The sequence below is a fragment of the Engystomops pustulosus genome, chromosome 11, assembly GCF_040894005.1.
Source record: "Engystomops pustulosus chromosome 11, aEngPut4.maternal, whole genome shotgun sequence".
NCBI lineage: Eukaryota > Metazoa > Chordata > Amphibia > Anura > Leptodactylidae > Engystomops > Engystomops pustulosus.
Window position 1 is genome coordinate 36,464,596 of NC_092421.1, and position 25,623 is coordinate 36,490,218.

The following is a 25,623-nucleotide window of genomic DNA, read 5'->3' on the forward strand; positions in this document are numbered from 1 at the left end:
TTGCAGTATAGAAGTACTGCAATGTTTTGAATGAGGTCTCAAGGTATCCCCAGTATGATATTCTCGAAGTGAGAAAGTAAAAAAAACTGTTAAAGTTGAAATAAAAATTAAAAATAACACCAATAAAATTACCTTTTTCCATAATACATAATAATATTTTGTTTTAAAAAAAATAAAATAAACTACCCCCTACAAAATTGGTATTGCCAAACAGATTCCGCTATTATTCCCCTACTGTCAAGGGTACAAAAAATGAAAAAAATTAATTGCAATTTTAGTACCTCCTACCTCTCAAAAAAATTTTATGTACCCGACAAAAAAAGTGTTGTGTCCTGAAGGCCATTTCAGACTTAAAGGTTAATGTTGTTGGGAATCTGCCGTCAGAAGTCATGGCTCTTCCATTCGTTATGTATACTGTGCATTCTGTTCCTGTTGCACAAGCGTTATAGACTGAGGAGTGAAGTGTTTAGAATGAACTGCACCATATTATCATGTGGCCAGGGGGTAAACGTGAAAAGTGCAATTTAGTGACTGGGTGAACATAGAAAAAAAATGTATATATTGCCCTAACTAATGCCCTTATTTTGGCACATGTCACAAACCTAGTATTGAATAGACAAAAAGTACAAATCATAAAAGTGCACACACTAACACCCAAGTCTGAGATGTGGAAATAATTTTCAGTCTCCGTAATTCTGGCAGCAAATCTTACACTTGGGAACACATTTTCTTGGGACTTAACACTCTGCTACAAAAGGATTTCCAGTAAGGGTATTCCATTATTAACTACGAGAAAAACAATCATCAAGGACCATTCTCTATTAAAATATCTTAACACATATTGATTTCCGTGACTCCAGTAATAGGTGTAATGATTATTTTGTAACAAACTGTAGAAAAACCCTTCAGCACTTCTTCCTATAACTTGTAAAGGGTTAAACAGATTATATGTGGAGACAATTTTCTGTACAGAAATAACAAGATTTTCTACAATTAGGGTAATCTATCATAACATGCTTAGATCCTTCAGATTATATCTTCCTGGTGTGTCTGACACATTATTTTCATGAAAATAACCAAAATCTATCTGGTGGTGAACTCAAAGTCTGTTGTTCAAAATTACTTTTCTATTGCTTCAAGGGACTGCTCAGCAAATATTTGATGTTGTTTGTGTAATGAAACGTTATACAATTTCCAATATGCTTTCTTTATCAATTCCTTAGGGTTTTCTAGATCCCCGGTTGCTGCCATTCTATAGGAAGCTACATTGTTTACTTTGTGTGGTTAGAAACCAGTCCATGGTCATGTGATGTCACACCGTTTTACAATATTCTTTCTGCTTTCAATTCTCATTGTTTTCTAGATCTCTGCTTTCTGTGGATTTAAATCTGCCCCTGTTCATGTGATGTCACGTAGATGCACTGCACATTATTATAATCAGAGAGTAAACAAAGATGTGTGATATAACCAGCCGTGCCTCAGTGGGACATCACATGATCACAAGTAAACATTGAAGGTTCCTATAGAATGAAAGCAAGCAGAGATCTAGAAAACTGTGAGGAATTGATACAGAAAGTATATTAGAAAATCTTTTCTAACACACAACTTTTTTGCTACTAAAAGTTGCAACTCTCACATCTTCAGGTGATAACTCTGTGAACAATGCAGAAATCTAGACAATGGAGAACTTTGAAGGGAGACTGTTTTAGGTGCAAAAAAAAGTTGCAAATGACCACAAGCATCATGAAAAGTCTCAAATATTTAATAAAAAGACAAGACAAAAGTTTGTCACATGTGCCCCAAGGAATCATTTAACTTTTGAGAAGGCTGTGTCTATGTTCATTGTGATAGACTTTTGTTAGTAAGGGGGCAGAGTTTTGTTAAATATTGTGGCAGTGAAAAGGTGGCATGAACCAAGATTAATTTATAAAACAAAAAAACTTACTGGATGCAGGTTCTGATGTCTGATTATAACTCTTAAATATTATGTTTTGTTTTAAAATTAAAAAAAAGTTCTTCAGCTCAATATTTAATGAATGGCATTAACTGCTGTTGGAGTAATACTATAGGTAGCAGCAGAAAACCATAGCAATGTTTGTACACAGAACATTCATTTTATGACCTGTATCTCTCTTGTGATAGTCAGTGGCATTACACTAGATGAGTTACTTACATCCATATATAAACGCAAAGTGATGTGGAATACGAGAATTTTTTTTTTAATTTGTAAGAAAACAGATTGCAAAATCAGCCTTGATTAATTCCATCCTGTTACACAATTGCACAATTTTGGAGCTCCATCCATTTTAGGTCATCTTGATGCAAAATTCAAACGTGCCAACTGTCCTGTTCAACAACTGTCAAAAGTAATTAGGATATTTTGCTGCTCCAAAAAAAAAAACTTATTTAAGAGAACTTATGTCCTTAAGGGGTACAGTGAGCTGCTGAAGTATCTAATAAATCTTTTGGCTTCATTATTAAAGTGCATTCATTTTAATTATTTTGTATGAATATTGTAGAACTGCATTTATATTGTTGAAGAAACTGCACAGAATTTTCAGCAACTTTATGAACACTTAGATATTGCATAATATGGCCAGATGGGAGTTGCTGCATAAAAGGTAGGGTCACATGTCGTGGCTCCATTACCAAGAAAAGACTGAGATGGAGAAGCTGCTTCTGGACACAGGGACAGGCACAGACCCAGGGCAGATGGGTAGGAGAGGAGGCTGTAATATACTTGGACATCTAAAATATGTTAATGTGCCTTTTCAGGGAAGTATGAAGAACTGTATCAGTATACTGATACTGAACTATTGTGCCAGCACTTGGGACTGCATGTCTATTGTCAAACAGTCTCATGCTACAAACATTGCCCGTTAAATGTCAAATGGTCTCATACCACAGTCAAGGCATGTCCACTGTCAAATAGTCTCATACAGCTGTCGCTGTATGTCTAATCTCAGAAAAAAACTTATTAGAGTTTGTTTACTCAGACCCAACTGTGACTGGGTTAGAGAAAATACTCTATTTGAAAGACAAAAAAAGGGGGAATTGTCCAATTGGGGGCAGTCTATACCCATTGGTCACTAAAATTTAACCTTTATTAGTGTATTTTAAAAGGGAACTATGGAAACTTGTCCACCCTTCCCCTTACGAGGATTATTAAAAATAATTATTTTTATTTTATTTTTAATAAACCACTTAGGGTGGACAAGTTTCCATCTTTCCCCTTTAAAATACACTAATAAAGGCTAAATTTTAGTGACCAATGGGTATAGATTGTCCCCAATTGGACAATTCCCCTCTTTTTTTGTCTTTCATATAGTTACATTCTCATACCCCTGTAACTTCAATAGCATCTTATAGTGCAGTGAGTATAACTGTCTAGATACCCATAGCACCTTACAGTGCAATGAAATGGTGTCTGGATACCCAAAGCGTCTTATTATGAGTGACATTAAAAAACATATTTTTTTGTTTTCTGTTATCGTTTTAAGTACTAGCACAATTTTAGAAAAGTAATTTCCCAGTTATTACCTCCAATCAGCAACGCTCTACCCCTACCTGGATTCAACATACATTTTTTGTTGATTTTAAAGTTGGGGTCCCCATTGATTTCAGTGGGATTCAGGGCAAGGTGTTGATAGAACTGGCTCTAGGTGTACAGGATGCCCCCTTGTCCTTGTCACAGGCCTAGGTATAAAAAGATATTTGGAGAGATCTTTGTACTGCCCATTTACGTATTTGTACATTGTAATGAGGTCTCTCTGTCGTCTCTTTTCTAAACTGAATAACCCCAAATTTTGTAATCTGTCATTGTATTTCAGTCCCCCCACTATCCTAATAATCTTTGTTGCACTCCTCTGCACCTGTTCCAGTTCTACTATGTCCATTTTATACACTGGTGCCAAAAACTGACCAAATATTCCATGTGTGGCCTGACCAGTGATTTGTATATGAGCAAAACCATATCCTTATCATGAGAATCTATTCCTCTCTTGATATTCCTCCTCAGTTGCCTGGCTCTGGTCACTAAAATTAAGTATACCATCCAAAAAGTATTTTTCAGCTCCAGTTTTACCAAGTAATTGACTAGAACATAATTATACTTTTTGTTAACATGGCCCAAGTGCATAACTTTACATTTATCTATATTAAACCTCATCAACCATTTCTCTGCCCACTCCTCAAGCTTCCACAAATCTCTCTGTAATGCTAAACTATCGACTTCACTATTTATTATTTTACACAGCTTACCATCATCTGCAAAAATTGAAATTTGACTGTGTAAATCCACTAGAAGGTCATTAATAAAAATATTAAAAGAAGTGGCCCCAATACTGACCCCTGTGGGACTCCACTGGTAACATCAACCCAATCTTAGAGTGTGCCATTAATGACGACCCTCTGTTTTCTATCACTAAGACTATCTCTTGCTCACCTATATCTTGACAATCTGTGTCGTGGGGTGGTCGAAGATCACAATACAGACGACCCCTACTTACAAACGGACCTCTGAATGTTGGTAATTTACTGTAATTTAGTCCAAGGCTACAATGATCAGCTGTAAGAACTATCAAAACAATCTACAATTAAGATTATTAATACTGGTTCTTATGACGATCCAAAAGTAAAATCCAATTGTCACAGAGACCAAATAATTTTTGGTTGAGGTTACAATTATAAAGTATACAGTACCGACTTACATACAAATTCAACTTAAGAACAAACCTGCAGAACCTAATTTGTACATAACCCGGGGACTGCCTGTACATGGTAATGATTACAGGTTCCCTCTAACATCATTTTATGTTTTCCTTAAGTAGGAAAACATTTGCAGAGCCTGCAGTAAATGTGAAGTTTTTCTTTCAGTACTCAGACTTTTGTGATGCACATCTTCCCTTATCGAGCACTCCCTATATCTTACGGTATGCTATGTTATAAATATATGGAAGCTAGACTGTAATAGACAGTAAGCTTACTAAGTAACTATAAGCTCTTGTGAGCAAGGTCCCGTTTCATCTGACAATGTCATTGCTTTGTTTTGTTTTTTTTATTTTATTTGTATATGGACCCCATGATCTGTTAAAGATAAATTATCATCCACTGTTTCTTCAAGCCTACTAAATAACATTACTCTCCCAACTGATCCCAATACAATCCATCATCTCAGATCTACCTATCTAGCTTGAAATAGATAGATTATACTATTATTGATGATAAATATATAAATCAATAAAAATACAGTATATGTAAATCTGGTTTTGTAATACAGAAGTAAAATATCATCTGACGATAAAGAGAACATAAGGAGACGTTAACCAGTTACAGAGCTATCACGCATTTTGTGATGAAAATATTTTGAACCTAAATTAGACCAATAAATTATCATTACATATAAAACAGCAAATTATGATTTTTATTATTAAACTGCAATTTGTATTTGTGATCTGTGTGTTTTGGGGAAAATTATTAACATATCATATTTCTTTTTTTTACTTAGAACTAACAAAGGTTATAGCCCACCAGATGTCAGTGTTACACAAGAATAACCTTCAAAACTAAAAACAGCTGTTTCTCAATAAATGCTATATAGAGCTCAACATTATCAGCTTGTGTGTCATTCAATATCCAAAGCTTATTCTTTCCCCACAATTATATATTACAATTAAAAACTGTAGGATTGATATACTGAGAAGTATTCATAAAGATTGGAGCTGCTTAGTTGAACATTAAAAGAGAGGAGAACTACTAAAGGGATTTATTCATATTTTGTACACATAACTTTGTTGTTGACTTTGATGTTATATTACTATAAAATGACAATATCTGTGTTAATTTTTTTCCTAATTTTGGATGCAACCTCCCTCCCTCCTCCTGCAGAACAAAATTGTGATGCACGTCACATAGAATTGTGGTGCAAGGTCTAACTAAGCACTAACGCCCCTTTTTGGTGCACATTTATTCTGTCTTGTCAAACACAGTGCAGCCAAGAGACAAAACCGGTGCATACACTTTACAAATGCATGTGCAAACAGTTGGCATGAAAACTGGTGCAAACACTTTAATAAGTGTGGGCCAATATGCAAGTCTAAAATTGTAGTGTAGTCCCAGACTAAAATGGTCTGCACCTGAGTGTGTACTGTCTGTGGAAAGTGACCCAATTGCTGGTCCGATCCCACAGACTGCACATGGTACAGGACTGGAGTCTATGTATCTATGTAAATATGAGACAAGGACTCCCTGTCTCCCAGCTGAACCGCATCACCAGCAATAAAACATCTCTTACTTTATGGGCGCTGCAGTTCAGCCAAGCAGAAAGTGAGTCTTTGCATCATGTTTCTGTATCATGCAAGGACTCCAATCCTGTGCATTGTGTGCAGTCCATGAGATCATGTTTCAGCCAGCCATAAGGTACTGCGAAATGCATTTGTAATGTCAGCCAACTAATGACAACCAAATATATACCATGCATATGAAATACATACATGCATACCCCATTCCCAAATCCTGAACTCATCTTTATAACAGGTCTATAAATGCCTGAAGATGGTTTAGCTTTATTTCTTTAATTTACCACTAAAAATATTTTTTAAAGTTTTTTTTCTACAACTGAGTATTTTTTCAGTGGTTATAGCTTCTTTTTTTTTTTATTTTGCAGGTGTCTGTGTTTGAACATCTTTTTCCACACATAAATCACTGGGATGGTCCTATATATACCATTAGTATTTTTGTACTTTTATTTTTACTGGGCAACGGTTATGATGAAAAACTGCACAAGTTATGTCCCATGGATAAAATAACTGGAAAGGTGTGTGTAGTGTCCCAGTACCTCTTCCCTGGTACTGAATAATATAGTTGTTCTGAGGTTGAGGATTTGCTAAATTTATTGAGTGATTCAGTTAATGTTTGCTCTATACTGCTACCTACTGGCATAATTGTATAGGTGTGTTGTGGTCACATGACCTTGCCTCAGTCAGGCTTCCTGGGGGATCCCCCTAGAATCTTCTGAGAGAGGAGTCTCCCAAGATATACCTGTGAACCAGCAGGAGGAGCCAGTTTTGACCAGATGCTGGGGCGAAGATTTCAGTCAGGATTTTGCTCATTGTGAGGGACACAGGACTAACAACCCACAATGCCACCTGTGACACATGTACTATACGCTCCAGCAAGCCCTTGTACCATAATACCAAGTCCCCTCTGGGCACCATATGTGAAGCTAGAGGTGGAGTCACAGGAAATATCTAGGCCTTAAAAAGTACCTGCCGTTTAAATGAATTAACCCAAATAAATATTTAGTTAAAAAAAACTATGTTTAAAAAACATTGTCCTTATGCCGAAATGAGTCCTTTCCAAGGTTATAATGTTAAAAAAAAAACAACTGTTTTTCAGGCAAGTCCAATCATAGTGAGTCCTTTTTTGATATTCATTATACCCTTCAATGCCCTGCATACCTGTGCCTGATTGACAGGTTTTACTGTTAGCACCATGTTGCTGGCAGAGAACTAGTACTTAGGAATCATCTTCCAATAATCAACTACAGACAAATACAGCTCTCTTTACTTTTCCAGGGGCTGCTATCCTGTAGGAAAAGCTATACAATGCCTTGCTAGAATGTTGAGAGAGAGAGACAGACATTGTTTGTGTGTGTCATGGCTCTGCTACATTATTAACCACACCCTCAGGAAGGAGGGGGCGTGTATGACTGGACACATGAAAAGAAATCAACCTCACACTGCCCTCAATAATTCTTTTAATGGAATTATATGCCTTTCTCACTCATGGGTAAAGTTGATATGTTACTGACATTGAACTTGGGTTGATCGAATTTAGTGTAGTCAGTCGATTTATTTTTTGTTCACTCCAATCCTACCCTCACCACCAATAATGTTGCCATGAATGCCTTTACTGCCTTAGACAAACAAGGATGTAACACTAAACCCCATCACTTCTCTAGATCACAAGGGGAATATAATCAATAACTACTGCACTATCCATAATTACAAGGGTTACTACTAGTTATAAGTGTAATTCATTTTGAAATTTTTATGAAAAGTTTGATTTGGAACAACCCTGCATTTCCTTGTGATTTGTGGTACCCAAGTTCCGAGACAGGGAGATCATAGAAGCCATTTCCAAACTCCTGGAGCAAGTAGTAAATAGGGAAAGTAAGGGAAATGTCTGTCTATTTTCGGAACTTCAAAAAACACGTCACAAATATAAATAATCCACTTAACAAATCTAAGGGTGGGGTGACATCTGATATAGTATAGGAAGTTCTCTTACCCAAAAAAATGCAGTGTGATCAAATCTTGAAAATAAAGAAAAGAAATAGTTAGACTGGCGAAATGCATAACCACCTTCTCCTTATACTCCCGGGACACTTTCTTGAATAACCCACATAAAACACCATTTTCTTGAAATAATTGACACTGAGGCTCATGTTGGGTGGTGGAAACCGGTCACAGCTTTACTATCACATATCTTGATATAAATAGTTATAAAACTCAAATTTCAGCATTATACACATTTTAATGTAAATCTCCACAGCGAAGAAAACGGCTCGACTGCACTATGGCCATCTGGACTCCCAGATGACAAGTCGACCAGACGAGCAAAGCAGCATTCCATTATTTCTCCATTTCTCTCCGCCAGCTGTGACTTCGTTATGAAACCCGGAAATCTATACCTTCCAAAGTATATCTCCACAGTGAAACACATGGCTCAAATGCACATCTGGACTCCCAGATGACACCATTATTTCTCCATTTCTCACTTACTTTTAAAAGCGGTAATCTCAACAGCATATACATTTTTAGGTAAATCTCCATAAGAAAAACGGCTCGTACTGCACTATGGCCATCCGGACTCCCAGATGACAAGTCGACCAGACGAGCAAAGCAGCATTCCATTATTTCTCCATTTCTCACCGCCACTAGTAGTTCCGTGTACCCCTACACGGAGCTACAACCACCACCCAACAAGACCGCGCCTGCTCCACACCCTCCTGCTAAACTGTCAATTTTAACCAAAAGCCATTGTCGGGTCCGAGTGAGGCAATGTTGCCACCCACTGGCTCCCGATTCCCACACACTTTCACCTCACAAACCATGCCATCTCAATGACGCCACAGCAGCGGGACCTCTCCACCGCTGCTGTGTCCCCGATTCCGCACCACCCCTTGTGCGGAACAATTTCCAACCATAATAGTTCAACTCCCAAGAAATACAACAAAAACACTACAGAATGTTATACATGAAAGTAAGGAGCACAGCCAATCACAGAAAACCAAGAGATTAACCCAACTAGATCCCCACAATTCTCATCCAGACCATGAACCTGCTGAAGGCCCAAATAACGACCGTGGCCATGTGAGACTCACATTCGCCAAATAAAAGTGCTAAATACAACCACAACGTGCCCTCCTGTTGGGATCTGTCCCCAGGAAAACAGGGAATAGCAATAGCCCCACCAATTTCTTCTCGCTATCAGAAAATCCTACCATTGTAGAAAAGCAAAAATCAGCGCCAAACTCGCGAATCAGCACACTTGGGCTCCGAGAGGCAGATACCCCGTTTCGGCAAAAGAGATGACTAAAAATATCCGACCCATATCATGACACCCAAACGGCCCCGCAAGGACTGCATGCCGTGAAAACAACCAACATAAAAGCACAAAAACCCACAACCCGGGCCAACAACTCCTCCAATTTGTCCAGCAGAAGGCAAACACAATATCGACAACGATCCAAACAAGCCAAAAATATCTACCAAATATCAAACATCTTATAAGGAGACCGGTGACTAAACTCAAGAGGTGGAAGCCATGTATGACTCTGCAAACAACGGAAAGTAAACACATTGACGATTTAGGCATCAGCGCCACCCTACAAAAACTGACAAAAGGCCCTGTGAAAACTATGAAACAGAAGTCTCCCGGGTAAAAACCAATCATCACCTGACGAGGCCCTTGACAAAACTGTGTGGAGAATGAGCATAATTATTTCTCACCCGGTTCTTAGATTCGGACAACGGGCAAATCACACCCCCTAACATCATGCAACACTCCTCAGTAACCATTCTGGGTACTCGGTTATGTACAAAAGCGTCTACGCAGCCCCTCGACCTCGCACATAAGATGGAGGCTGATGACCGATGCAATCAACAGCATCGTATATATTACACTACTTCATGCCATTCCCTTATGAAATGGCAGGACCAGTATACAAGCTCCTATACTTCATGTCCTCCCTTCATCCTCACAGACTGTAAGCTGTGGTGAGCAGGGCCGACAATCAGATTGTGTTGTAGGATTTGTATTCCGTAATGCAGTAATTGGTTTGCATACATTCCCTAAACTCCAAAGTGCTACAGAAATTGATGGCACAACATAAATAATGGTCATTACAATCATAAAATTAAGGAGAGAATCACCAATTTGGGATCTATCCAAATCATATCCCTAAAACCTCAATACATTCCCTGGTGATCTTAAAGGTTTCCAGCAAAACCCCAAGTGCTCTGTATATAGAAAGGATAACCACCCCTAAACCCTGCTGCAGCTGCGCGCCGCCTCTTTATCGAGATACAGGTCGGGCCATGGCACCATCTCTAGGAGACTCATCCGCATCTTTATGCTCCGAGGGAAATTCAGACATAGACCCCGGCTGTTACCAAAAAGAAAAACAGAACAAAAAGAACAACTATCCGTTGTGAACCAACCAGCATGCCCCGGGCATCAGGAGACACCAATAAGGAGCTGCTAACTCTAAGGCCCTAGTGGGGGAGAGCTGATAAAACCTTGGTAACACCATAAGGCGCAATAACATCAGTCACCTTCACACCCCTCCCTATCGCATGCTGCAGCACCAAGCGCCGCCTGAAATCTACATCGTAACGTCACCATGTACTACCACCATGAGTCTTATGATCCATGACAGACCCCAAAACAGAGAAAGCCTGAATCTTATTATTAATTGTAATAATTAATAGTCTGCGCCTTCTTGTCCTGAGGCCAAGCGGTAGCCATCACCTGTCTCTGGCCAACCGTATGCTGATCAACAGACGCCAGCGACCAAATATCTATTTATGAATTAGCCCAAATCTTCTCTCACACCTCAGCGTCTAGCTGTGCACCAAGCGTAACGCTACCATATACAGAGTCCAGCTGTGCACCGAGCAGAGCAATGCTACAATATACAGAGTCCTTGTGTATCCCCGCCAGGGGGGTTGTTCTGTCCCCACATGAGATGTGTGAAGGTAACTAGCTGGTAGACTTAACTACCTTCATATCCAGAATGTGGAGCAGACAGGACCAGAGCTCAGGGGATACGATGCAGTAACTCAGAGATGTGAAGCAAGACTCTGGTCATTACCTCAGATACAGCCATAGTCTCTGACTGGCTGTGATGCGAGTAGTCACCGATACAGTATTACTGGCTGTGATGTGAGTAGTCACTGATACAGTATTACTGGCTGTGATGTGAGTAGTCACTGATACAGTATTACTGGCTGTGATGTGAGGTAAGGCCTGGGCTATTCTCCTCAGATACAGCCACAGTCGCTGATACATTATTGTGCTCGCTCTGAGATTGTTGCTCGCTGTAGTAGCTGCCCTTGCTGGAGCTATCGTCACCCGTTGCTGCTGGTCAGAAATTGATGCTTCAGTGGCCCAAAACATGTGTCATCCCAGTTACAGGCACCTAAAATGGCTTCCACAAGAAAACCAGGGCTCCAGAAACACACCCACTTAGAAAACTATCACCCTGAGCAGAGTGAGCACCCTGACCAGCAGATGGCAGCATAGCACCATTATATGTCATACATAACAAGAATGGAGGCAGAACACAATACAGTAATGTGAACAGCTGCATAACAATATATATAACTGAGGAGAACTCACAGGGGAGCAGAAGACACCGAATGGAAAGTCGCTGGAACAGAGGGGGGTGATGGGGGAGGATAATGATCTAGCAACAACCTAATGGAAACTACCGGATCAAAACTTATAGTAACACCCTCCCCAGCACCCCACAGACTTGAAATTACCTTGCTCTGGAGCACCCGTGGCAGAAACCATGGGCGACGACGCTCGCACCGCCGGAACCAGGCTGGCTGCCCTGGAAGACCCACTGCGGTCCCGCTGCTGCCGTACACGGCGACATGGACCAGGCCTCGCTGAGGGGCTCAAACCATCCGAAATGACAGGGAGTGCACCCTCAACGCCCTAGATCTCCGCTGAGTTCTAGACGACCTGGAGTGGTCACTGTTAAGGGAAAAAATGCTCCGCAAAGCCGCGGCAACTGCGCCAGCGGTTCTCCCGGGAGGATGACAGAGAGCGCCTAATGCGCCGGGACTGGTGGCAGGATGGAGGTGGTATAGTACTGGGAGCCACTGCGGGCAGTGCATAAGGCAGAGAGGGAGCTACGGGGGGCAGGGGACAGGTTGGGAACTACAGAGGAGCAGCAGGGAGAACATGTGCCTGCACTCCTGAAGCCCCAGCCGGACAAGGCAGCGGAGGGCATAACAGGGGCATTCAGCCCAGCAGAAACGCCAGTAGGCTCGCTGGTAAACCCCACAACCTCCTGAGAAGGAGGGGGGTGTCAGTGGAGGAAGGGGCAGATGCTGTGGCTAACAGGGCAAATGCCCAGGGACAGGGAGCTTACATATGCGGTGCATGCCTGGGACCGGATAAAACCAGTCCGGGAGACGAAGCGTAGCTCCATAACTGCATCAGCGATAGGAGCGCGCGCAACAGGGCCAAGAACGCCATAAGGACACAGGAGCGGGCGCCAGGGGCGGGGGGAAGAGAAAGGGCGGAGCTAAGGTGCTCCGGCGGTCTGTAGACCAGGCCAGATCATTGAGCAGCAGCGCTATGTGTAAGAGGCAGGTGAGGGGGGATAGAGGAGGAATCCAGGGCAGATGGAAGCTGGGACATCAGGTAAAAGAACCTGACCCAGCTAAGGGAGTCATCCATGCTAGTTACCAGTCACTGGATACTGGGAGCTCTCAGCGCACACCAACTGTTTTGGTGCCGCAGATCAAAGAGGAAGAGGAGTAGCTGACAGCCCCTTATAAAACCAGGAAACAGGAAGCAGAGGGGAGGAGAAAACACTCTAGCAACACCCAGCTCAATAAAGTGCCAAGTTAACCCTGTAGTGCAGAGACTAACCTAAAAACAGCATTCACCAGTCCAGGTGCACCTTCCCTAATTGGTCAGGAGTACACCACAGGACTGAATTGAAAGTCACTGTCCTTTATTTTGTTATATAAGCCAGCAGTAGGAAAAGGGAGAAGACCAGGAGCATGCAGTACCTATTCATTATACCAGCACTACTTCTAGCCAACCTTCTACAACTCCTAGGTTTGGGTCATGGCTTTCAATGCCCGCTTTGGCAGTTAGAAGATGAGCAGTGATTGGTTGCTATTTTGCCACAGGTTATTAATAAGAGCTCTGAGCTTTGATTGGTTACTTTAGGGAATGAGTATAAGTCAGCTTATGTGTGAGGCAAGATGGATAGGGATACAGAGATAATGGGGAGATTTATCAGAAATGCCTAAGGCAAAACTGTTCCAGTTACCCATGTAAACTAACCAGAGTTCAGCAATCAGTCATTTTATAAACTTGAGCTCTGATTGGTTGTCATGGGCAACTAGAACAGTTTTACTCTAAGAAAAAAATGAGACAAATCCAGAGATGATAAGAGACAGACAAAGGCAGTCGGAGACAGACACATAAAAGAAAATATATATTTTTGTTAACCCATTCTATTTACTTACTATCCCGGGCAACGCCCAGAGCTACAGCTAGTTTGTAAAAAAAATCTGAATCACTCAAAAGTGCATTTACTTCAGCTCTCCTTACTGTTAAATAAAACATAGCAGCTAGACGTACTGTCGTTTAGATTAAGTACATAATCATGTCCCTCGTATAGGGAGGGAAAACAGAAGTTCACAGACTATCATTTGAATACTGGTTTAGCTTGTAGTAAGAAACAAACAAAAAAATCCATGTATACATCCCACACACAAAAGAAATGGACTGCTGCCAGAATTTAAAAAAATGGAGCATAAAGCAAAACAAAATGCTTTTCTTTCTAAAAATGTTTTAGTATGCTTAACTCACTTATGCTATTCTTAACCATGTCTTACCCTTATTTAAGGACACAGCATGCAACACCAACAAGAGACATTTGGATCGGTTTAGGAGATTAGAGTGATAAAAAATACAAAATGCTGTGTGGGCGCGTAATAATATTTCTTGATTCCCTGAGATCTCTAAATTTGATGTTCATTTTGAAAAAAAACGAAAAAGTCTACCAAATACACTAGGCCATTAGATGCCAGGAGGAGGCAAGATAACCACCATTTGCAAAAATAACAAGCAAAATTTAAAACTAAAATAAGAAACTTTAACCTCACCTTTTTGACAGAGCCCTACTTATATCACCATTATAAGTGGTGATAACTTTGCAACACTAACATGTCCAGGTGGTTTCGAGAGTGCTTTATGGTACTTTATAGGTTTTGCAAAAAACTCTCGTCTCAAGGCTGAAGATCCAGAAAGCCTCCCTCTTGAGAAGATTTCTTTTATTATCTCCTCCTCTCGTTGGTTTGAAGACTTTCTCAATAGCTTGGCAAGAAAGAACTACAATTGCCAGCATGCTTGTCTTTAAAATCTTTCGAGACAGCTGATATTCAATGTATTGTCAATATCAGACAGATGTCTCCATATTCTGGTTTTTAGAGAATTTGTGGTACAGCCCACGTATAAAATTTACATATGTTACAGCACACCAAATACACCACAAACATCGTGCTGCAGTTGATGTGCTGCTGTACTATAAATTGTTTGCCGGTTACGGCAGAACAGAAATATTTTGAAGGAGACGTATATTGTCAACATTTGAAGACAGTATGCCCACATTTAAACAAGCCCTGTGTTGTAAGCAAATGGGTTTTTTTGACATTGTAACTACGGAAAAAACTTAAGTACAGCTGCATGCCCAATGTAGGAAATTTTTTTGACAATAAATTGGACTCTTGTGTCCATGATATTAGCTATTTGGGTATTCTGTCTATTTGTTTATTACCAAAATTAAGGTCAGTTCTGGAAAAGTCTGAAACTATTTTCTCAGCCTGCTGCAAAATCCAGGTCATAAAATAGAGTCAGCTCGTAAAATAGAATTTGTAGCTGTTGACTTGATACAGTTTGTGGGGAAATGTGTACTGTATCTCTCCCAGTTAAAAGAATAAAGAAAATGAATTTGCTGTTCCTGTAATGAAAAAAGTACATTTTAAATTCATAATATTGGAGTTAATGTAGTCAATAAACTTTACTGCATTCTTTTTGGGACCTTTCCATATTAACAGCAAATCATCGATAAAACGTCCATATCAATCAATCTGGTCAAGAAATGGGTTAACGTGCAGGAACAGATATTTCTTCCCATTTTGCCATATATAAATTGGCTAGCGAAGGGGAACACTTTGCCCACATTGAGGCTCCACACTTTTGCCAAAAAAAAAACAATGATCAAAAACGAAATTATTGTGGATTAATAATAATTCCACAGCATCCACCAAAAATAGTATTTTGTGTGCCGTTTAATTACAATATTTGTCCAACATGTATAAAAAAAAGTACAGCAAAATTTCACGTTTCAGGGATGGATACAAAATTATAAAATCGCTTGTAAACCACAAATTTTCTGCATCCCATTCTCTGTTGTCCAGCAATTGTATAACATGTTTCGTATCTTTGAGATACCCGGGCAGTTGATTGATTGATTGATTGAACCAATCCCCACCACTATTGGTCTCATGGAGGGGAGGGGGGAAACGTTTATGTATTTTGGGGAGTGAGTGGAAAATGGGCACCACTGGGAACCACACTGCAGGGTAATCTGCAATTTTTTGGGGAATCACAGATAGATTAGTGGAATCACTTTTCCGTGGCCGATAAGTGTGCTTATCCTGTAATATTTCAAGATTTAATTTGCGGTATAAACTTGCATTGAGCACGACTACCCCCTCCCCCCCACCTTGTCTGGTGAGCAAATTAGTAAATCTTCATTATTTTTAAGTTCTCTTAGGGCATTATAAGCTTCTCTAAATAAATTAGAATGAGTATGTGATAGAATTGGAATAGAATTAGGATAGAATTGTTGGTTAGACATATGAAACTTATTATTTAGGTTACTGTCGATATCTTTAGTTGTTTCGCTTTAAAGTTGCCATAGTTCTGTCAAGCGTACTTGGTCCAAAAAGTTGTTCATGTTTAAATTGAGTGCTGGAGTTCCCAACCAAAGTTTCCCTCAAAACATTCATCTGCGTTTCACATGTGAACAATTGTGTTATCCGGATTATTTTGATACACAAAGTGTGCCCGTAATGTGACTGAGCGGATAAATTTATTGAAATCAAGTATCGTATGATAAATGTCTAATTTTGCTGTAGGTGAGTATCCCAGACTGTGGATAATAATTCAATTTGTGGTTCTGTCAGAATATAACTTGATAAATTATATGCTGGGCTTTGCATTATTTCAGCTTGCGCAGAACATATTTTCTGGAGGGCTGATCTATGTTGAGGTCATAACTGCTCTATTATTTAAGAGGTGTGAGAGTGCTATCCATTACTTACTGTACATCAGGAATCTGTTATAGCAAAGCTGCCATTTCATACAGCAAATAGAAATAAGACCCGAATTAAGACCCAACCCATTTGTCTCATCTCTGTGCTAGCTCTAATACAATAAAGTCTATGGTAAGGTGTGTGAGACTAACTGCTCAAATCAGGTACCAACCACCTAGTCCAGGGTTCCCCAAACTACGGCCCGCGGGCCACATGCGGCCCGCGGACCGTTTTGATCCGGCCCCCGACGCTTGCCGCGCCAATCCTGGGCCCCCACGGCGCTCCACAGTCGGGCAGGAGCCTCTGTCCGTCTGGACAGGAAGCTCCTGTCCGTCACTGTATAGTGCTCGGTGCGGCCGAAAACGGCCGCTCGAGCACTATTACTGGAGCGATGTGGCCGGAATACAACCCCGGCGCACATCGCTCCATGAACTAGGCTGCGCGGCCGCGCGATGACGTCATCACGCGGCCGCGCACCCCTTCCTGCCCGGACGCGGCAACAAGATAGAAGACTTAGGTGAGTACAGCGGTTTTTATTTTTTTATCAAAAAGGGCAGTAAAAAGATTGTGGTGGCCGGGGCCAATAGTTAGTTATGAGGGGCAGCTTAGGAAATAATTAATTATGAGGGGCAGCTTAGGAAATATTTAATTATGAGGGGCAGATTAGTAAATAATTAATTATGAGGGGCAGATTAGTAAATAATTAATTATGAGGGGCAGCACAGGAAATAATTAATTATGAGGGGCAGCATAGGAAATTAATTAATTATGAGGGGCAGCATAGGAAATTAATTAATTATGAGGGGCAGCATAGGAAATAATTAATTATGAGGGGCAGCATAGGAAATTAATTAATTATGAGGGGCAGCTTAGGAAATAATTAATTATGAGGGGCAGCATAGGAAATAATTAATTATGAGGGGCAGCTTAGGAAATAATTAATTATGAGGGGCAGCTTAGGAAATAATTAATTATAAGGGGCAGCATAGTAAATAATTAATTGTGAGGGGCAGCATAGGAAATAATTATGAGGAGCAGCATAGGAAATAATTAATTATGAGGGGCAGCATAGGAAATATTTAATTATGAGGGGCAGCATAGGAAATATTTAATTATGAGGGGCAGCATAGGAAATAATTAATTATGAGGGGCAGCATAGGAAATTAATTAATTATGAGGGGCAGCACAGGAAATAATTAATTATGAGGGGCAGTATAGGAAATAATTAATTATGAGGGGCAGCATAGGAAATATTTAATTATGAGGGGCAGTTTAGGAAATAATTAATTATGAGGGGCAGCATAGGAAATAATTAATTATAAGGGGCAGCATAGGAAATTAATTAATTATGAGGGGCAGCACAGGAAATAATTAATTATGAGGGGCAGCACAGGAAATAATTAATTATGAGGGGCAGCACAGGAAATAATTAATTATGAGGGGCAGCATAGGAAATAATTAATTATGAGGGGCAGTATAGGAAATAATTAATTATGAGGGGCAGCATAGGAAATATTTAATTATGAGGGGCAGTTTAGGAAATAATTAATTATGAGGGGCAGCATAGGAAATAATTAATTATAAGGGGCAGTATAGGAAATAATTCATTATAAGGGGCAGTATAGGAAATAATTCATTATGAGGGGCAGCATAGGAAATAATTCATTATAAGGGGCAGTATAGGAAATAATTAATTATGAGGGGCAGCATAGGAAACAATTAATGGTGGGGGGCAGCATAGGAAATAATTAATGGTGGGGGTATAGGAAATAATTAAGAGTGTGGGTATGGGAAATAATTTTGCAGTCTAGTAATTAATGGGGGGAGGCATATTCAATAATAAATGGAGAGGGGTCCCAGTATATTTAATAATTAATTAGCCCAATTAATTAATTAATTGGTCCAATATATAAAATATTTAATATACTGCACCCCCTTATGAACTAATTAATTGAGGGGGTACCAGTGTATTATGGATGCGGTCACATGTACCGCTATTTATTTTTAAACTTTAATCCGGCCCTCCAACGGTCTGAGGGGGGAGTGAACGGCCCCCTATGTAAAAAGTTTGGGGACCCCTGACCTAGTCAGTATGTTAGTTACCATCATTGATTGAAAAGGAGCTGAAAAAAATTCAAAGGTTATTAAACTGTGTAGTTGGATGGAGGTAGTTAAAGATCCTCTTTAATTGTCAGTGGATGGACCACAAAAAAGACATGCACTGTTACACTGCTGAAGCTGCATGAGTTTCTGTTTGGATAAAAGCAGAAGCAACCCAGTCATGAGGGAGTTGAGACTCTTGCCTCAGGCAGCACCACCTGAAGAAAGGTGGGAGGCAACATCAGAGCACACAGTGGCCCTGATATACAGATATTAAAACTGGTGCAATGTGCCTAGTTTTCTTTGCACTTTGTGCAAGTTGTGCCTCTTTGTGTAATCATGTTGTATGCTTTTAGTTGATCCAGTCAGTTTCCAGGATGTGCACAAAGCTGCACTTATCTTTTCTTGGTGAACTTTGCTTCATGCTGTTGCAACAGAATTGTAGCTCAGTACTAAATGTGGCGCATACTACAACACCCCGTTAAGTGCACGGTTTTAAAAAGTGTCGGACAAAATGCAGCTATGACACAGTACTGACGCACGGCCATAGTAACTACATTTTTTACGAAGTTTTTCATGAAAACATGGACATAAAACTGGCGCAAACATAATAATTTACCTGTAAATTTACCTGTAGTTTCTACAAGGCAAAATCTGACATTTGGGAATGGTGTCTCTTTACGCCTGCAATCAGAATATTTCTGTATTCTTGATGGGAAACACTGCATGTACTATTGATATAATACAAATAACATGATATTTTACTATTTTGTGGAGTGGAGTGTGGAACCTTTATAAAGTTCACATCAGGTAGAATATAGGCTACATTCATCTCTGGATAAAAATCCTTCCCTTGTACTTAATGATTTTTTTTTTATCTACGTAATTTGTTACCATGAAAAAAGTGAAATGGACCCAAGAGCACCGACATCTTTTCTTTACGCTGTATCACTAGCACTTATAGTATTTATCAATCTTATTTTCTGCTATCTATTAAGTCATTACTGTAACTTAGCTTTGAAGTTGGTATACATTCCAACGTGTAATATCTTGCATGGGTAAATATTCAACTTGTTGTACACTGATTAAAAGTACTGATAGTTTAGGGGAATAACATAGAATATTACACTACAATCACACCTGTCAGGTTGTGGCATATAGAAGGCAGCAAGCAAACTGTCACTGCTGTAAATTAATATATTGGAAGAAAGAAAAATTGGCAAGCGTAAGGATCTTCGACTCAACTAATTATTAATTACACTAATTATTCATCAACCTTAAAAGCCACGCTCTATGAGTCACAGATCGTTAATAGGGACAACAATGATATCTTGTTTCCTCATGGTAATAATGTTCTCCTATAGATATGGACCATTAGGAAAGTGTCAATACCAGTTAGATATGTTTGATGGTTAGGGACAGTAATGGCCATTCATCATATCTCTTGCTGCAGTTATAAACTAGGTAATCCTATTATAGATTCCAGGCATAAAATAATAGCCCTGACTTTAAGAAATTTTACCATTATAGATATATATACTATACATACATGTTGGTGGATAAAATCTTTGATGTATTTTAAGTACAAAAAAACTGGCCTGCATATCCAATAGAAACATTCACAACTCTACGGGTTACACCACCATTTCTGTTGAAAAAAATAGGAATTGTTTCCACTATTTTAACAGAATTATAACAGAAGGCAACCTCTAGGGCCCATATGATGTACCTTTCCTATATCAGTAGACTAGTACTATAAACAATACATTATATTGTTCATGTGCACTTGATAGGATTCTAACGAGAAAGCTGCAAACGTCACTTAGATGAGTCTGTCCTATTTGTGACACACACACAGGGACAACATCAAATGGCATTTCCAACTAACAGAAGTAGGACACCAGCTGACATTGGTTGATCTCTACACATTAAAACCACTGAGTATGACCTCATTGGGGGAAGAGGTTTAACACCATCTGCTCAGCTTTCAGTGGAGACATGACAACCCAAAAGGACACCACAAGTTGGCGAAAATAAGTCGGGGGGGGGGGGGACTGCTTGCTTCTTTGTAAATCATTTTAATCCAATAGTGTTTTAAACTAGATAGGCAGGCAAAACTGTACAGGTTAGTTAGTATAGCCAAATTTCAGCGACTGTGCTATAGTCTCTGGTCATATCACTGAGGGAAAATTAGAGTGTTGAGCGTGAATAGGAGAAGTGAGGAATAACTAAAGAAGTTTACTATTACAAAGAGAAAAGCGGTAAAGCATTGCAAACTATAACCCTTTTCCCCCACACAGTTCTCTATGTGATACTGCCCCAAATTATTACTTAGGGTCCTAAATCTATCCATAACCACTACTGCATATTTTTACCCACTCTTTGTTTTACTAAAAAGTAACCAAAAAAGTCATATTTTACATTTGAATAATTGGTTCCATTGGTTGTCACAAGGTAACTATTGGATTTTGATCATTGGGGGCCAACTTCCTGTACATGGCAGACAATGGGTTCACAAAAGGTGAATGGGGACTTCCAGTTCACCTGTTGTTCTTAGTTTCCGTAAACTCTGCTAAAAATCCCTGATGCAAGAGTGAACTTAGTCTAAGTAGGATGAAATTTTACTTCAATAAAATATTTAAATTTTTATTCTAATGCCAATCCATTTAAGCACTGTACCGGAAATCCATTAAGAGTTATTTAAATACTGTATTATTTATATAAATTTTTGTAAATAATTTTCTTCCTAGTGAAATTATTATTCTTTTTTACAAAAACTTAGATCATTTTGCAACAGTAGGCAGCTTCAGATTGGCATTTTTATGTAGTTCCCAGACTTGACACCCTTTGTATAAATGGGCTTAGACTGGCATAAAAACACCAATAAATCTCCCCATAAGAACGGAAGTGTCCAAAAGATCTAAATAAGTCAAGCTCAGTAATTCTTGGGGAATTTCTGTGTTGGTTGCTTAGCTATGTATCATGCAGGTGTTGTTGATTTTAGATTGTTTGTATATACATAGATCTATACATATGAGATACATCCTCCTCTGTGACAGTGCCCCTCCCTTCCCATAAAACTCTAGAGTTAGTTTATAGTTTGGGGCACCAGGGCTTACCAGCACAGGCAGAGGAAACAGCTACTGCAGCACTGAGACAATCTGAGGGGTACAGCAAAGAAACTACTGGATATAAATAGCAAATATTTTTTTGCACATCCCATGAGTTATTGATTTGTGAGGATAAAAAGAAAACTTTACAGTTGTTCTTTAAGGTTTTTATAAAATAATTTTAATTATTAGCACTTTGGAAAAAGTACCAAAATTATTTGTATGTGTGGTTTTAAATATCATGTATTGCTCCTACATCATCATTCTCTTCTTTATCCTCCCTCTATGATTCATATACATGTATCACCTGGATGTCAAGTTTGTGAAATATAAAGATAGTAACTCCCCTTCCCTGTAACCTTTGGAGAGAGAAAGCACTGCTGCGGCTACATGGTTTTATAATTTTTTTTTTACTACTTTGGACTTTAATCTAACTATGGCAGCCAGGACCTTGCCTATAAATACTATTCTTATGCAACTTGTTATTTATAAAGCAAAATGCATGTGCAAAAAGTATGTTATATGTTCAGATTTTACAAACCTGAAAACGAGCCTTTTTAAGCGGTGGATCAATCGGCTCGTGCGTCGATGAAGAACGTAGCTAGCTACGACAATTAATTGTACATTAGAAATGCTACATTGACACCAGATTTTGTATTTTCTGACTATAGTGATGGGAACGGACACCAGAGCCCACCACAAATCGGGATACCACCAGGTCGCTCCACAAGTGCGACTCTGCTCACGGCGGTGACCAGAATGATAGAGCAGATACATGGTGGAAAGGCAGGGGGTCAGGACAGGCAGCATGGGATCAGAGTCTGGGACGTAGCAAGAGGTCACAGTGGAAATGCTTTCTCAGAGGCATAGAGCACAAAGATGCAGCAGGGTCTGCAGGAAGAGGGTGGTTATTTATAGAGCAAGGAAGACCAGCGTCAATTAGCGGTGTGCTGGCCCATTAAGTATCAAGAAGCAGCGCGCGAATGCCCTAGGAGGCGGGGACGCAAGCACCGGACCACGGGAGACAACGCTGGAATGGAAAGGTAAGTCCGCCTGCCGCAGCCAAGCTGGGGTACAAAGAGGTGCACACGTGTGCCTGTGCCCCGGGACACGGGTCGCAGGAGCACCCATGACAGTAGCTCAACAATCTATACCATATATCCCTTAGGGTAAGAGCGCATGTTGCATAGTGGCTGCAGGATTTACCCTAGTGGTAGTACCGCAAATGTTCCACAACCATCAGAAACCAGGCTACAGTTACTTTTATCATGAACGTGTACTATGCTCAGGCCGGGACGCGGGTGTAGTACATGTTCAGCTGTAGAGACGGAGGGATGAGTGCTGCTCCATAGTGGTCATGATGCACAGTAAAAGATAGAGCATGCTCTATCTTTTTTATCCTGGAAGGCACAGTATGGTCACCATGCCACAGTTGCATGCAATAGGCTTCAATGGAGACCGATATCTGGAAGTAAACTGTGTAGCCAAATAACAGTCCATCCCACATTTGTGTGAAAGAGGCCTTAATCAGCTATTGCCTGATGTAGTTAATGCTTCACTTTTGCAGCATCCACGGGACAGAACTTTTCATTGAAAAGATTGATCCACGGCATTAAAAAAACACTCTAGTCATAACTGATTCATTGTAATATGCCTTGAGCAGGGCCTGAAGGGAGGAGCATGACTCAAGGTTCTAGCAAGGTTCTAGGAATACAATGAAAATAAGTCAAGCTCCTCCCTTCAGGCCATGCTCTATGCATTATTTAATGAATTAGCTTTGACTGGAGTGTTCCTTTAAGTGAAATCCCATACATTTCAGGAGATATATCAGAAGTGTGTGAGATAAATCTGTTCAAGTTCCCCATTTAAATGAGAACTTCATAGTGCCAGTATTTAGTATTCAATGCCGTGTACTGAGAAGCGGGAAACAATTCCAATTGAAATTGGTGAAAAACCGCATTTGCACCGTATTTTTGTGGGCTTGGATTTAACGGCTTTCACTGTGCTCCCCAAATGACATGTCTACTTCATTCTTTGGGTCAGTGCAATCACGGGGACAACAAATTTGTATAGGTTTTATAATGTTTTCATACATTTACAAAAATGAAAAACTCCTGTACAAATAGTTTTTTTATTTTTTTATTATGACATCTTCTGGTTCTAAGAACTTTTTTATACTTTGGTGTACGGAGCTGTGGGTGGTGTCATTATTTGTGACTTTGGATGACTTTTTCAATGCTTTTATTTACAGGACTGTATGGCCTTTTGATAACTTTTTATTAATTTTTTAAATATTTTTCAAAATGGCAAAAAAGTGCCAAATCCGACTTCGGTGCTATTTTCCCTTCTAGAGAAATGGTTTTCCGATTGTTCCTACCATATACTACCATACTATAGTATGGCAGTATTTGGGTATTTTCCTCCTCATTCATTACAATGTGAAAATCGCACATTGTAATGAATGTGTTAAAACCAGACAGCCTCAGGTCTTCAGAAGGCCCGAGGATGTCATACCAACAGATACCATATTGCAGCAAACACTTACCGGTAACACCCGTGAATGGTGCTAGCAGCATTAGCGGGTGTTACCGCTAAGTGTTTGCTGCAATATACAGCAAAGACTTACTGCCCATGGAGAGGGCTCAACCTGTGAGCCCTCTATAAGCACCCGCAGAAAGGGTTAAACAGTTGTGAAACATGAAAGCTGAGCTCTGATTGGTTTCCATGGGCAACTTAAACAGTTCTGTTCCAGACATTTCAAATAAACCTCTGCCATTGTCAATACCATACACTTCAATGTATCTGTATTAGGGCTCTTTCACATTGGTGTTGTTTTTCACGTCCGTAGTTAAATGATTTCCACAGATGCCTTACATAGCCTATGATTTCTATAGATGTTTACACATTGGCTTATATTTTCACTGATCCGTTGTCCATGCCGGATAAATCAAGAGACCCAAGCCTCTTGACGAATTCAGTGTCACAAAGTGGGAGGGGGGTGTGGTGTCTACTATCATACTCCGGCTCAGAAGTGTGATTGTACTCTATAGCTGAGGCACCACCTGACAGTAGAAAAGTAGACTGTGTATGAACTGAAAATGTATAAAAAAGGATTATTCAAATTGCTATCAAATAGACAGAAAACCTTGTATTTTACTTGCTGATTCACTTTCTATATTTAATGCAGAGTTCTCAAATGTATCTTCAAGATGCATGCTGACCTCTTGAATAACTGCATAATCCAAAGGAAAGAATAAAATCTCCACAAGTCATTACTGACAATTCAGAATATAGATGAGGCTTCAGGGTGTGTTTACAGACACATTATAAGGAGCAGAATACAGATTTTTTATTGTGCTTATGTTACATTTGTAAAATTTGCATTACATCATGTCCATTAAACTTACTGTAGTACGGAGCCTTCAACCGCTGAGCTATTCTTTCATTTAATATCCGCTAACAAAATTGCCTCTTTTACACTGTTCAGTCTGATACCAATTTATACAACAGATTTAGAAAAATCCAGAAATAAACATTCAACCACTCTTCAATTACTTGGGCAAATAAAATTTGGGAGAGATACTCTGGCAGAGTGCATTTAAACAAGAGTGAAGAAGTGAAGCAGTCACCTCACTCATGGAAATCCTATGAATCCGGTTAATCCATGTGGTTGTAGAACTTGGTGCTCAGATAAGGCAGCCATGTCGGATGGTGGAACATTTGAAATGAAAAAATTATAGAATCCAGCACTCGATGGGGGACATTTCTCATAGTCC